The 6,000-nt window shown below is 38.6% G+C and overlaps 1 protein-coding gene across 7 annotated transcripts in view; it reads right to left on the bottom strand.

The window, feature by feature from the left end:
- Nucleotides 1-6,000, bottom strand: part of LDB2 (LIM domain binding 2) — a 423,583-nt gene that overhangs the window by 59,543 nt on the left and 358,040 nt on the right. The window lies entirely within an intron of this gene.

The following is a 6,000-nucleotide window of genomic DNA, read 5'->3' as shown; positions in this document are numbered from 1 at the left end:
AAAGATAGATGACTTCAGTGACATTTGGATTGCACTGGAAACTGACCAGACTGGATCTTTCCAAATTCTTCATTGGATTAACAAAACTCATGGTCACGAAGTTGACTCCGACTCATGGGTTCTCAATAGTACAGAGTAGAACTGCCTCTGTAAGTTTCCCAGGCTGTAAATCTTTAAGGGAGTAGAAAGCCTCATCTTTCTCCTATGGACTGGCTGATGATTTTGAACGGCTGACCTTGTGATCAGCAGGACATCACAAAAAAAAGAAATTAAGGTTGAAATTTTCTTTTGAATATTGATGAGGGAATTGTAAATTATTATTATCAAACAAAATGTGTCTCACATTAAAAACAATACTAAATAGCTTGACCAATGGTTGTAAAGTATCATGATTAAAAAGGGGGAAATGCAGATCATTATTTAAAATTCTCCTGGAGTCATGAAGGGTAGATTCATCCTTGAGATATTTTTAACTATTTTCTTGAGATAATTATTAAACCTTGAACCAAAAATATTTCCTGGAGTCATCTTAAAACAAATACCTCTTTAGTTTAACTGTAAAAAAAGGTCTTCATTATGCTCACTCAACAACTATCTATCTAGTGTCTGTCTGACCACAACAACTTGGAAGGAAGGCAGGACACGAAGGAAGCAGAGAGTCGATGTGAAAGATGAAGGACAACTCAGAAAAAGAAGCATAAGAATGGCTGCACAACCCCCGACAAATGTCACCAATGTCACTCAATTGTACATGCAGATATTGGTATATTTTTTGCTGTATATATTTTAAAGACGGTGAATGAAATAAATAAAAATCTAGGGGAAAAGTCAATTGAGGATAGAATAAAAGACAGCACATAATGAACACAAGGGATTTGTTCTAGGACTGAATAGATGGTTCCTTTATCAAGAAATCTACCAAGATGAAACATTGCTGAGTGTTCAGACACAATGAATGGGCCAGGTTTCCGATCTCAGCTCCGAGATTTACTGGCTGTGTAAATTGCGTTGTTTCATCTATGTGAATGTGTGTTTTCTTAACTTGGGAAGGAGAACAGTAGTAATAAGACATAGTTCTGTAGTTGAGCAAGGATGAAATGATACATGTAAAGAACTTAGCATAATGTCCTGGTATCAATTACAACGAGTAAGCCTTAAGTATAGTGCAGTGGACAAAGCATTACAACAAGCTCATTGTCAACAGTTCAAACCCACTCGCTGCTTCATCAGAGAAAGCTGAGGCTGTCTTCTCCCATAAGATTTACAGTCTTAGCAAACTTGTAGAACAGTTCTATTCTGTCCAATAAATTACTGAAGAAACCCTGGTGACTTACAGGATTACACAATGAGCTGCCAGCCAAAAGGTCAGTAATTTGACTTCACCAGCACCCTGTCTGGAAAAAGAGGAGACTTTCTACTTCCTTAAAGATTTACAGTGTCAGAAATCCAAGGGGGGAAATTCTTCCCTGTCCTATAGGGTTTCTATAAGTCTGAATCAACTAGACACCATTAGAGTTTTAGACTTATTAATATAACTAATCATAATAATAAAGAGGCAAAAATAATATCTGAACATGAGAAATATATGTTTATGTAAAAATATCATTATCTGCTTAATAAACATCAACCATTTTCTAATTAATAAAATCTAGATGCATTCCCAAGTAAATTCAGAAAGCACATAAGGAAGTTCATGAACTTCACTGTTATGTAACATGTTTCTGAAAGTAGTGGCCAGTTTAATTAGACAGAAGAATAAAATAAGATGTAGAGATTAGAGAAGACTTGGGAAAATCCTCATTATTTGCAAATGATTTAACTTAGCTAGAAGACCCAGGGGGATTGCCAACAAATAAATAAATAAATAAAAATAGAAAGTTATAAATATTAAGAACAGTCTATAAAGTGATAGGTAAGGCAATTAATATCAGTCACCTTCATAAATATAAATAAAAAACAATTCGATTACAAAATGGAATAAAACATCATTTTTATTATAAACAAAACAGGTAGATAACCTAGGTGCAATGTTAACAAGAAATGAGGAAACAACACAGAGAGAGCATCACTAGAAAGGTGTGTAGATATATGGTATCTTCAAAAAGTTTATGGAAAAAAAATTTCCATGATCTTTGTTAGATTTTTTTGCGAACTTTTTCAAGCCCTTAGGTACATAATTCTTTAAAATCCTTAAATATATAATGACAACTTCAAAATAGTACCAACAAACAAAAGTGGATCTCAACATTGGATCAGTTATGCAAGTTTGCATAGAAAAATCACCCATCATAATGATAGACATTTTCCTGAAGTGAATTTTCAAGTTTAAAAGGATTGAGCTCATGAGGGAGGCGGGAGCAGGGAGGGAGGGGATAAAACAAGGAGCTGATTCCAAGGGCCCAAGTAGAAAGCAAATGTTTTGAGAATGATGGGGTCAAAAAATGTACAAATGTGCTTGACGCAATGGATGTATGTATGGATTCTGATAAGAGCTGTACAAGCCCCGATAAAATGATTAAAATAAACTTCTTAAAAAAAGGATTCCCAGCAGAGCACCAATAAAGTCATTTTTTTAACGTTAGAGTATCTAATTTTTAAAATGCAGGTGAAAAAATAAACAAAACCCTAAAATATCCTACAAATAGAACAATGAGTTTCCTGCTGTTTAAAAGTCTTAGATAATGGACAAAACCTTAAATATAAAGCAAGCGAAGCCCGCTATTACACTGAGGTGCTGGTGAAGAACAGGGAAGCGCCTCAGTGGGCTGCTGAAAGGTCTTGGAAGGCTTATGGCCAGTGTGCTCCTTCGAGGCAAGGATGGCAAGAAGTGGTCTTACATACTTTGGACAGAGCAATCCCTGCACAAGGACAACGTGTTGGGCAAAGTGGAAGGGCAGGACAAAGAGGACGGCCCTCGAGGAGATGGATAGACACAGACGGCATCAATGGGCTCAGGCAGAGGAACGATTGTGAGGATGACTCAGGATCAGGGAGGATTTGTTCTGTTGTGCACAGGGTTGCTAGGTGTTGGAGCCCCTTCCATTACACCTAACAACAACAACAACAACAACAACAACAACAACAACAACAACAAGCCAGGTATTAAATCCTAGTATAAAGCAACAATAAATTTAAAAGTGTGGTACTGGCCCATGAATATAAAGAAAATCAGGAGAACCGAAATATGAATTCAGAAATGGATTAAAATACATCAGTTTAGATCATTAGGGGTGGTGAGGGACTCCTCGTGGTGTAACAGGTTATGAATTGGGTTTCTAATGACAAGGGCAGCAGTTTGAAGTCACCAGCCACTTGTTGGTGAAGCTTTCTGGTTGTACAAAGACTTAACGCCTCAGAAAGTCACAGGGGCTGTCCGACTCGGTCCTACAGGGTTTCTATGAGTTAGGATCGATGAGATGGGAGTGAGGGATTGGAGGTGAGAACAATATGCCTGGAACAATGGATTAGCCATCTATATTACTACCTCACAGCTTATATCCCTAAAATTCCAAGTACATCATGCATTTAAACAAAAACATACTTCAAAAATTAAAAATACAACTAAAACCATTTTTATTATTAATAGCTCAGAGAGGACAAGACAAAGTCTGAATCAAAATAGAATCGATCAAAAATCAAAAAGACATCATTTTAAAACCACTAAAAGCTGCCATTCCCCTTTTGTGATGCCTCTGTTAGGGATGAGGATCAATGATACACTGTTGTTATTGTGAGGTGCGCATTTCATTGATTCTAACTCATCGTAATCTTATACATCAGAACAAACCTCTACCCAGCCCTCTGTCATCCCCCAAATTGTTCCTATGTTTGAGCCCATTGTTGCAGCCACTGTGTCCATCCATCTCCTGGAGGATCTTGCTCTTGTTTGCTGACCCTCTGGTTGACCAAGCATGATGTCCTTCTCCATGGAATGGCCCCTCCTGATAGCATGTCCAAAGTACTTGAGATTAAATCTAACTACATGAAAAATATCCCACGTTTCCAGGACAACTGAAATTATATTCAAGTTACTTGCCTTCTAAAAGTCCTGAATAATGGACAAGAGCTTAAAAGGTTATTAAAGACCCCCCTAAAATTGCAACTTCAATTCAAGCAAAGCCTTTACTTCTTTAAGATTTAAAGTCCCAACTATAAGAAAATAAGCCTTAGTGGCTCATCAGTTAAGCACCTGGCCAATAGCTACAAGGTTGGTGGTTCAAATTCACCCACTGGCTCTGTAGGAGAAAGATGCGGTGATCTGTTCCCATAAATAGTATGTGTGCAGTTCTACTCTGTCACTTGGGGTTGCTGTGAGTAAGAGAATAATCTTAACAGCACCCCAATGTAACAAAATCAGTATGAGAAAGAATTATAACCCAATAGGAAAATAGGTAACAAATAATTCACAAGGGAGAAATACAAATGGTCTTACGTACACAAAAAGATAATAACTTCCCCTTGCAACAAGAGTAATGTAGATTAAAATGGGCACAAGGTACCATTTTGTACCTATACTTTTGGGAAATGGGGCAGACTGATCACGTCACACTGCTGTAAACTGTGGGGGAATGGGCATTCTAATATATTGTTCTTGGACCTGGAACTTGGTTCAAGTGCTCCATAGGTCAATTTGACAATATCGATCAAAGTTCCAATGGCTATATCTTTTGGAGAGGCAATTTTACTTTCAGGGATTTCCCCCAGAGATTCAGTTTTTTAGTGGCTCCTGTGCAAAAAGAAAATGTATTTCACATCATTGTTTATCAGAGAAAACCAGATAGGAAACAATATGAAAGTCCGTTCAGAAAGCACGAGAGCAGTAAATTATTGTCTGTCTCTAGAGTGATATGTGCAATGATCTAGAGTCATAAAACCAGAAAGAAAGAACACACTCAGCATATTTTAAACATGCTCAGAAAGAACTGATGAAACTCAAGCCTTGGGTTGCAATACTGAAAGAATCGATGGGCAGAATATTGAAGGATGCAGGAAGCATCAAAGAAGATGGAAAAAATACGCAGAGTCCCTGTACCAAAATGACCTAGGTGACACTCAGCCATTTCATTTTGCTTGGAGTCCAAACTGACTGGACATCACTTAACAACAGCTGGATGTATTCTGCTGCTTTTTAATAAATATTGCTACTGCTCAATACTTAGACCTCTATGGGTAGTATATGAACATTTTTGCATGTGTACATGTGTGTGCAGGCATGTTATATTCCTGTGTTGTTGTAAGATGCCACTGACTCATAGCAACCCTATGTATAACAGATGGGAACACCGCTCGGTCCTGGCTCGGTTTGAGGTCATGGTTGCAGTCACTGTGTCCATCCCTCTTGTGGAGGGTCTTCCTCCTTTTCACTGGCCATTGCCTCTACCAAGCATGAGGTCCCTCTGCAGGGACTCATTCCTCCAGAGAGCATCCCACCTCTACTTCCAAGAGCGCTTCCTTCATTCCGGCAGCCCAGAACCTCAATTCAAAGCATCAATTCTTTGGGTCTTCTCTCTCCACAGCCCAGCTTTCTCTTGCATAGGCGGCGATTGAAAATACCCTGCTTTGGGGCAGTCGGACACACCTTAAGACTCAACGTGACATCTTTGCTTAGGTTCCTGGGGCTGCCACAATAATGTATCACAAACGGAATGATGGCTTCAAACCACGCAAAAGCACGAACAATTCAGGAGACCAGACGTTTGAAATCAAGGTGTTGGCAGGTGGCCTCCATCTAGAAACTCTAAGGGAAAAACCATTCCAGGTTTCTCTCTCTGCTTCTGGTGGTTCTTCAGATGGAAGATTCCATCGCCACATACTCTCTTTTGGGTCTCTGTATCTCCTAAGGTCTTTAAAAAAAACACCAATTATTGGACTTAGGATGTACCCTAGTAAATTATATTTACTCAGCAACCTTCTTGCAACTAAGGCCAGGTTCTGAATTTCTGAGCGTGTAAGAATTTCGGGGAACATTACTCCACTGGGAAGCATGCCTGCATTTTAAAG

The sequence above is a fragment of the Tenrec ecaudatus genome, chromosome 3 (genome assembly GCF_050624435.1).
Source record: "Tenrec ecaudatus isolate mTenEca1 chromosome 3, mTenEca1.hap1, whole genome shotgun sequence".
Classification (NCBI taxonomy): Eukaryota; Metazoa; Chordata; class Mammalia; order Afrosoricida; family Tenrecidae; genus Tenrec; species Tenrec ecaudatus.
Note: the sequence above shows the minus strand (reverse complement) of the source record. Positions and strands in the feature narration are given on the sequence as shown.